The following is a 10,618-nucleotide window of genomic DNA, read 5'->3' as shown; positions in this document are numbered from 1 at the left end:
CACCACTAATAAAGACATACCCAAGACTGGGTAATTTATAAAGGAAAGAGGTTTAATTGACTCACAGTTCAGCACGGCCATGGAGGCCTCAGGGAACATACAATCACGGCAGAAGGGGAAGCAAACATGTCCTTCTGTACATGGCGGCAGGAGAGAGAAGTGCTGAGCAAAGGGGGAAAAGCTCCCTATAAAACCATCGGATCTCATGAGAACTCATTTACTATCACAACAACAGCATAGGGGTAACTGCCCTCATGATTTAATTACCTCCCACTGAGTTCCTCCCATACATGTCGAGATTATTACACTTCGAGGTGAGGTTTGGGTGGTGACACAGGGCCAAACAATATCAATCTGCCCCAGCACTCCCAAATCTCACGTCCTCACATTTCAAAATACAATCATGCCCTTCCAACAGTCCTCCAAAGTCTTAGCTCCAAAGTCTAGCATTAATCCAAAAGTTCAAGTCCAAAGTCTCTTCTGAGACAAGGTAAGTCCCTTCCACCTATGAGCCTGTAAGATCAAAAGCAAGTTAGTTACTTCCTAGACACAATGAGGGTATAGGCATTGGGAAACTACACCCATTCTACATGGAAGAAATTGGCCAAAACAACGGGGCTAGAGGCTCCATGCATGTCTAAAAGCCCATAAGGGAGTCATTAAACTTTAAAGTTCCAAAATTATCTCCTTTTACTCCAGGTCTCGCATCTAGGTCATGGTGATGCGAGAGGTGGTCTTCCACAACATGGCCTTGGGCAACTCTGCCCCTGTGGCTTTGTGAAGTACAGCCCCCTCTACCAGCTGCTTTCATGGGCTGGCATTGAGTGCCTATGGCTTTTCCAGGCACACGGTGAAAGCTGTATGTGGATCTCCTATTCTCGGGTCTGCAGGATGATGGTCCTCTTCTCACAGCTCCACTAGGCAGTACCCCAGTGAGGACTCTGTGTGGGGGCTCTGACCCCACATTTTCCTTTCATACTACTGCATCAGAGGTTCTCCATGAGGACTCTGCTTCTGCACATCTAGGCATTTCCATATATCCTTTGAAATCTAGACAGAGATTTCCAAACCTCAATTCTTGACTTCTGTATACCCACAGGACCAACACCACATGGAAGCTGCCAAGGCTTGGGACTTGGGACTTGCACTCTCTGAAGCAATGGCCTGAGCTGTACATTGGCCCCTTTTAGCCACAGCTGGAGCTGAAGCAGCTGGGATACCAGGCACCATGTTTCAAGATTGCAGGGGGGCCCTGGGCCCAGCCTACACAATGATTTTTCCTTCTTAGGCCTCCAGGCCTGTGATGCGTGGGGCTGCTGTGAAGGTCTCTGACAAGCCCTGCATTTTCTTCATTGTCTTTGTGATTAACATTTGACTCCATGATACCTATGTAACTTTCTGCAGCCAACTTGAAATTCTCCCCAGAAAATGGGATTTTCTTTTTTATCACATTGTCAGACTGCAAATTTTCCAAACTTTTATACTCTGGGCTTCCTTTTGAATGGTCTGCCACTTAGAAATTTCTTCTGCCAGATGCCCTAAATCATCTCTCTCAAGTTCAAAGTTCCACAGATCTCTAGGGCAGAGGCAGAATGCAGCCAGTCTCTCTGCATAGCAAAAGTGACCTGTGCTCCAGTTCCCAACAAATTCCTTATCTCCATCTGAGACCATCTCGGCTTAAACTTCATATCATTATTAGCATGTTGGTCAGTGCCAATCAACAAGTCTCTAGAAAGTTCCAAACCATACCTCCCTGTCTTCTGAGCTCTCCAAGTCTCTAGGAAGTTACAAACCTTTGCACATCTTCCTGTCTTCTTCTGAGCCCTCCGAACTGTTCTAATCTCTGCCTGTTACCCAGTTCCAATGTCACTTTCACATTTTTGGGTATCTTTAAAGCATCACCCCACTAGCCAGTACCAATTTACTGTATAGTCTGTTCTCACACTGCTATGAAGACATACCTGAGACTGAGTAATTTATAAAGGAAAGAGGTTTAATTGACTCACAGTTCACATGGCTGGGAGGTCTCAGGAAACTTAGAAACATGGCAGAAGGCAGAAGCAAGCACCTTCTTCACATGGTGGCAGGATGGAGTTAGTACAAGCAGGGGAAATGCCAGATGCTTAAGAAACCACAGATCTCATAAGACTCTATCACTATCACAAGAACAGTATGTGAGAAACTGCTCCCATGATCTAATTACCTCCCACTGGATCCCTCCCATGACACAGGACTATGAAGATTATAATTAAAGATGAGATTTGGGTGAGGACACAGCCAAACCATATCACTGCTTGAACCCACAAAAGTGCGGTTTATTCTATCACTTTTATATTTGGTTGAAGTCCTAAACCACAGGGCATGAAACCCTGCTTCCCCAGGGACTGTCCCTTTTGAGGGGCCAGGTGATATAACTGGAAGTGTGAGAGAATAAACTCCCTATAATGAGAATTTTAACTACTGAGCAACAGGTGGTGGAAAGGCACTGGCAAAGAAATCTGTCTTCCCATGTCCTTCCAGTTATGTCCCACATCATTGAGCAACCACTCATGATTTGTTATGAACACTTGGCCAACTCAGTAATGTGCCACCTTATAGACGCTTACCTTCTTTTCTTCTTTACCCTGTTTTCCTCATTGCCCTCTTTTTCCTCATTCTCCTTGCCCTGAGATTACCTCCCAATAAAGTAATTGCAAGACACTTTGCTTCAGGTAGAGGAAGTGAGATCATTTAAACGAGAGAAAGAGACTTTCTTAAAGCAAAGATCTTGGAGGACAGGCAAGCTGGTATGACAAGTAAAGGGGATACAGCCAAGTCTAACTTCTCTTTGAGAAAGATTGTTTTAGTATTTTTTATTACTTGTATTTTTAATTGGGGTAAAATATATGTAATATAAAATGTACCATCTTTATCACTTTTAATTAAGTACATTCACATTGTTCTACAACCAATCTCCAAAACTCTTTTTATCTTGAAAACTAAAACTCTACACCCATTAAACAACTCCTCACTCATCGCCTTTCTGAGACCCCATCCACCACCATTCCCCTTTCTATTTCTATGAATATAACTACTTCAGGTACTTCATATAAGTAGAATCATATAGTATATGTCTTTTTGTGACTGGCTTATTTCACTTAGCATGTCACTAACGTTCATGCATGTCATAGCAAATGTCAGAATTCCTTTCCTTTTTAAGGCTGAATACTATTCTGTTGTACATGTGTGCTACATATTGTTGATGTGTCAGTGAACACTGAGTTGCTTCTACCTTTTGGCTATTTGTGAATAATGCTGCAATGAACATGGGTGTAAAATATTAGTAGATTAAAAGAAGTAACCTGCCCAAGAAGTCTCACGGAGAAAAAGAGAGATGATAAGATTTAGACCTTCTTATTTCTCTCTTTGGCCTTCATACTGAATGCAATTCCAAACAAGATAAAGAGTAACAGAATTTTGGCAGGTGGACCTTATGCTAACTGCTAATAATACCTAATAAAATTTAGAGACCATGTCTCCTTCCCTGTAACACTGTGGAACACAGTCTTGTTTTTTTGTAGTTTAAAGCCCAGGTCTACAATCCTGGCAGAAGACATTGTGTAAGGGCCATTAGACAACCACTAATTTTTAAAGGTCTGCATAATAAAGCACAACTCTACAAGACAAATCTGCACCTTTTTTGGACCAGTGAAAATCCAGCTACAAAAGCAAAACATAATAAGCCCTTGCCAATCAGTAAGGTCAAATACCCAAAAGAGCTTGGCCTATAAAATTATCAAAGTCTATACCTACTGCCCTAGCTACTGTGGAAGGCTCAACTTCTCCTAGATTTCAGCCTGCAAACATCAGCACTTGGGACTATTCCTTAAGGTTTTCAGTCCATGCACCAATATGTTGAAGTTTATGGTGGGAGATGATAAATAACACTCCTCTCTTCTCTCAAATTCTGATCCATTTGAGAAATCATTCCAGAATTGACAAAAATTTTAAAAACTGTTTTGCTACATAGAAAATGGCTTCTTCTTCCTTCTCAGTTTTTGTGCCCCACTCCCTGAATTGAACACGTTCACTCTGCCTTAAGGAAAGCTGCACAACACAACCACAAGCTGCTACCTGGCAGAGTACATGTGTGCCCTGGCATCAAGTCTCTTCAATAGGGGGTGAAATAAAACAAGGGTATGTGCCCTCTTCCCTTTACTTCTGTAAAAACAGAAAATCCTACTTTATATTCTAAAAGAGATACAATAGGAGCAGAGCTCTCTTTCTGTCTTCTTACAGACACAGCTATAGTTCACAGTCCTGTTGTAGTTGAGATTTTCTATGAGTCTTGCCATCCCTCAGGGCTTTAACTGACTAAGCCAGTTAACAATCTATTTAACCTTTAAATACTACTCATATATATAGCATTTCTATTATCCACCTTTCTGGACCAAGTGACAGGATTAAAATATTAGACAATGTCGAAATGGGATACTGGGCTCCATCTCAAAGACACAGGCCAAGCCTGCATCTAGTATTCGCATTGCTAGTCCTCATCATCCCTGTGGCTGGGAAAATTCTTATTTGGAAGGAATTTGGGGGTGTGGGGGGTGAACTCTTACCCTATATGTCATTCGTGAAATAAAACCAATGATCTCCTTTAATTCCAGCACTTTGGGAGGCCAAGGAGGGCAGATCACCTGAGGTCAGGAGTTCGAGACTAGCCTGGCCAACATGGTGAAACCCTTTCTCTACTAAACATAAAAAAATTAGCCAGGCATGGTGGCACATGCCTGTAATTCAGCCACTTAGGAAGCTAAGGCAGGAGAATTGCTTCAATCGAGGAGGCGAAGGTTACTGTGAGCCAAGATCGTATCACTGCACTCCAGTCTGGGTGACAAGAGAGAGACTCCCAACTCAAAATCAAAGAAAGCAACAACAATGACAACAACAAAACAAACCAATGATCTGAATGATCTAGACTTTGGTTATGGTTATTTAAAGAAGAGAGTTGAAATTAAAACACACATGCACTTAACTTTTTCTAACTATTGTCTTTGCCTTTGGCTTTCAAGAGCTAGAATTTATTTGGAACTTAACATTTGGAAATAGCACTATTTTTTCCCTCTGTATCATTCTTAACCAAGGGCAACAACTATGAAAACTTTTTTCTTTAACTGGGCACAGTGGCCCATGTCTGTAATCCTAACACTTTGGGAGCTGAGAAAAGAGGATTGCTTGAGGCCAGGAGTTCAAGACCAGCCAGGGCAACAAAGTGAAAGCCAGTCTCCACAAAAAGTAAAAATAAACTAAGTGACTCTGGTAGCACATGCCTATGGTCCTAGCTACTTGTAAGACCTAGGTGGGAGGATCTCAAGCCCAGGAGTTCAAAGCTGCAGTGGGCCAAGATAATGCCACTGCACTCCAGTCTGGGTAACAAACAATAAAATAAAATTTTAAAAGTCTGGGTCTCTAAAAATAAAAAAAATAAAAAAGAAAGAAAAAGTTATCTCTAGTGCCTGAATGATTGAGAAAGGGTGATGGAAAGCATAATAAAAATTCTTTTTAAATCTTCCAATTTAATACCTCTGAAAACTATGTTGTTGCATGTGGAAATAAGATCAGAAGCCTCTAGATAGTAAGATACTTAAACTTTTATAACAATTCTACATTATTTTTCAAATCAGAAAATAATACTCAAGTGTTTGTTAAAATATAGTGCTATCACTTGGCCAGTTCATGTAAAAAGAAAATTACCTAGATTTTTATAAAGCACTATTTTCTTGCCTATGAAATTGTTATAATATTAACAAATTATTTTGAAGATTTTAAGCATAAAAAGTACCCCAAACACACAGCATCTAGGTGCCTGGCACAACATCTGTGCCCAACATGTTGGTTTCCTTCCATTTAACATCAACAGAGACTGCTCTAGAGCAGGAGACACTGAAGCTGCATTCACTAGTTACCCTCAAAACACCCCACGGTAAAATTATCTTCATAGAAGTTTCCTCGTGTAATAAGGGGTTCTGGTACTTTAGTTGCCTGAATAGTAAAGTAAAATTTTTAATATAATTAAATATCTGGCTTTTCTTTTTATCATAAAAAAAAAATTGACTAAGAAACAATACCAATCAAATTCTCCAATAATATAGAAGAGAACACTTTTCAATGAATTTTACAAGGCTAGCATCACCTTGATGCCAACCATACCAAAAGATAAAATTATAGACCAATGTATCCCACAAACATCGATGCAAAAATTTTTACAAAGTACTAGCAAATAAAATCCAATAGCGTATAAAAAGCATAGCATATCATGCTAGGTAGATTTTGTCCCAAAAGTGTGAAGCCAGTTCAACATTCAAATATCACTTAGTGTAATTCATATCAACAGAATACAAAAGAAAAAAAAAACAAATGATCATTGCCACAGATACAGAGAAACCCTTTGACATAATCTAACATTCATTTATGATTTAAAAACTTCCAGAAAACTAGGAATAAAAGGGAATTTCCACAGCCATATGAAGGGCACCATCAAAAGAGTTAAGATAATATTAAATGATGAAAGACTGAATGCTTTCCCCCAAGACCAGAATCAAGGCAAAGATGTTCACACTATTTCTATTCAACATATACTAAAAGTCCAAGCCAGTGCAAAAAGGCAAGAAAAAGAAAAGAATACAGGTAGGAAAAGGAGAAATAAAATAGTCTTAATTCACAGGTAACATGATTGCCAAAAGAGAAAATCTCAAAAACATACTTTAGGAAGCTACTAGGACTAATAAGTGTATTTAGCAAAGGTGGAGGATACATGGGCAATCATATTTCTGTATACAAATGCTTTTCAACTTATGATGAAGTTACATCCTGAAATATCTATTATTTTTTTTAAAGCATCATAAGTTGAAAATTCATTTAATGCTGGCAACACAGCAGATGGTCCCTGAATAACAATGATTAGACAAGATTTTTTTACATTATGATGGTGTGAAAGCAATACACATTAAGTAGAAATTATAACCCTATCATGAATAAGAAGCTTCCCAACTTATGATGAAGCTAAATCTTGATAAACTCATCATAAAGTTGAAAATTTGTAAGTTGGACCATTATAAGTAGGGAATGAACACTTGAAAATTAAAATTTTAAAGCATTATTTACAATAGCGACAAAAAGCCTGAAGTATTTATGTGCAAATCTTACAAAATATCTCTAAGACCTTTATACTGAGAACTACAAAATACTGATAAAAGAAATCAAAGAAGACCTAAATAAAAGAAGATATATACTATGTTCATGGATCAGATGAACTCAAATTAATGACTCAACATCATTAATTTGTTAATGAGTCAAATTAATGACTCAAATTAATGACTCATTAATGACATCATTAATGAGTCAAATTAATGACTCAACATCATTAATTTGTTAATTTCCCCTAAATTAACCTACAGATGCAATGCAATTCCAGTAGGATTTTTTCTTAGAAATTGACAGGATGATACTAAAATTTACAAAGAAAGGCAAAGCAAAAAGAATAGCTGAAACATTTTTGAAAGCAAAACCAAAGTTGGAAGACTAACACTACTTAACTTCCAGACTTACTTAGAAGCTATAATAGTCAAATCAGTTGACATTAGAGAAAGGTTTTATATATCTATTATATAAATATTATATATATTATTTTATATATCTAACATATATATGTGTGTGTGTATATATATATGTGTGTGTATATATATATATATATATATATATATATATATATGTATATATATTAGAACACAATATAGTAGAACACAATGAAGACTCCGAAAGCAAATCTACACGTGGAAAACTGAGTTTCAATAAAGATGCAAAGGAAATTCAATAAAGGAAAGGTGGTCTTTTCAATAAATGTTTCTGGAACAATGAAAGCCCATTTACACAAAGCAAAACAAAACACCTAGTTACAGACTTTATACCTTATAAAAACTGAGATTGGATCACAAACCTAGAATTATAAAACTTCTGTGTAAAAATTAGAAAACTTCCAGAAGAAAAAGCAGAATTAAAAAAAAAAATTACCAAAAAAAATTTGTAACTGTGGAATAAGGAGAGAGTTCTTAGATAGGACATCAAAAGTCTAAGCCAAAAAAAATTTTTTTACATATTTTACCTAATCAAATATAAAAGCTTTTCCTCTTGAAATGATACAGATTGGAAGATAATACAAAGTACAGACTGGGAGAAAGCATTTCCAAATGATGTGTCTAATATGGACTTTTAACCAGAATAGAAAAGGAAGTCTAAAAATTAAACAATTAAAAACGAATTTAAAAGTGGGCAAGCACTTGAACAGAAAATATAAAAATGGCAAATCAGCCATGAACATTAAAGCCATGATGAGATACTGTCACACGCTTAGCATGACACATTTATTTAAACTGGCACTACAAAGTGGAGCAACTAGAACTCCTCATTCATTGGTGATGAGAATGTAAACTGTTAAGCCTCCATGGCAATTGATTTGGCAATACCTTTTAAGTCAAACATATACTACACAATGCAGCAATCCCACGTGTAGGTTTCTACCCAAGGGAAATGAAAACCTATATCCACACAAAATCCTGTATGCAAATGTTCACAGCAGCTTTATTTGCAACCACCAAAAGCTGGAAACAGCTGTGGTACATGCATACAATCAAATACTACTCAGGAATAAAAAGGAGCAAACTGCGGATACATACTACATAAATGAATTACAAATGCATTATTCAAAGGAGACTAGGACATAAAAGGCTTAATACTGTATCAGATTCAGTTTCTGACATTTTCACAAAAGGGGCAAAAACAGATCAATGGTTGCCAGGAGACGGGAATTAACTACAAAGGAGCACTGGAGAATTTGGGGAGTGAGAGTAATGTTCTGTATGTTGATTATGGTGGCTGTTAACAAGACTGGGTGTTTGCAAAAACCCATAGAATTGTGTACTAAAATGGAATGTATGTATATTTTACCTGAATTCAAGTGGGGTGGGGGGAAGAAAAATAGTTCTTGATTGTAAGCAAGTGTGCCTTTCAGTAAACACACTTAGATGTATTATACACATTCATTTTCTATAATTCATTGTAATATTTTTTCCTGAGTTTCTATTCTGTTGGATTGGCGGACAAACTTATCTTCGATTCTTCCTGTATCCCTGGGCCTCCAAAATTGATGCCATTAACTATGAAGTAGAAAGGTGGGAGCACAGGTTGCAAGAGATCAATAGTCATAGGTTCACACATGTTGCTGCATCTATCGTCCCCGGACATATGACCCATTATATCTGGTAACTCCAGGTAATTCCCAATGTTTCCATGTCACTCTTTCGAGGCTACTGTGCATCAATTTTGTCATTGCACTACATGCACTAGACAGTCATTTCTTCTTTAGGATCTTGCTGATGTTCCATCAGCACTGCTGTAAAGCAGAGGCAGAATCCTTCTTCCTCTGGATCACAGAGATCTTCATCCATTTCATTCATCCCTTCCTCCTCTCTTCCTTCCCTCTCTCTGCTCTGTCTCCCACACAGCCCAAAGGAAAAACTCTGCTCTCTCCACCACTTGTTTCTGACCAAAATACTTTGTCTTTACCCTTAAATGCCAACTTTTACCTTCTCCGCAAAACTCTCTAAGTTCCCCTAAGGGCTTAGGCTTCTTCATGACAAATGTCAGAAAGACAATGAGGCTATTTCTGAGTTCAGCCCTTTTCCTGCCTCCCCTGAGGCAATCAAGCACAGAGTTAACTACGGGAGTTCAGGGAGAGCAAAGCAGGATGGAAACACTGGTAGAAAAAACAGACTGGTGTCTTAAAATGCAGTTCCACCTCACCTGATTAAATAAAATTTAAAGGCGCTACCTTCATGGCACTCTCTTTTACAGGAAGATTGAAATACTTGAGCAAACTATCCTGTTTCATAAGGTACCTAAATGTTGGTTATTGATTTGATATTGTTGAAATTTTGTTATAAAATTATGCTATTATTCAGAAAACAGAAACAGAAGAATTTTTAGTGCATGGAATAATGTGTGAACTAAGTGAGAAAGAATGCGCATAAAAATCTTACTAAGAAAAGTTGTGGGTCTATCAGCATTCAGTACAGTTGTTCTGATGCAAAAAAAAAAAAAAAAAAAAAACACAGATTCGAAAAAATAAAATTTATGGAAGTGGTGCTGCCAAATGTTAAGTAAAAATTAATCAGGGAAAAAGAGTAATTAATTCACATACTACACATTCTCCTTTTTTCATTCTCCATCATGACAATTATGTACTTTTCAGAGGGACATCTGGAAACCTAAGTTCACTTAAAACATTTTCTTTCTATCAAGCAGCTAGCCAGGAATCTCCATGTTCTATAAGTTGCTGTCAGCTTGCCTCTGCTTCCAGCTCCAAATGAAGTCAGCCGGCCTCGCTTCCAGACAGTCTAAACAATCGCAGATTGGCTCCAATTGCAGAGCACACTCTCCAGATGTCCAGGATTCAAGGAAGCTTGGGCATACTGTTCAGATATAAATAAAGTCTCATATTTGCTGGTGGGTTAAAAGAACCATACCTAATTGGATAGGCAGCCAACCTGGTTTATCCCTGTGGGCATATAGTTAAAGTGAA

This window comes from Saimiri boliviensis, chromosome 8 (assembly GCF_048565385.1).
Source record: "Saimiri boliviensis isolate mSaiBol1 chromosome 8, mSaiBol1.pri, whole genome shotgun sequence".
Lineage (NCBI taxonomy): Eukaryota > Metazoa > Chordata > Mammalia > Primates > Cebidae > Saimiri > Saimiri boliviensis.
Note: the sequence above shows the minus strand (reverse complement) of the source record.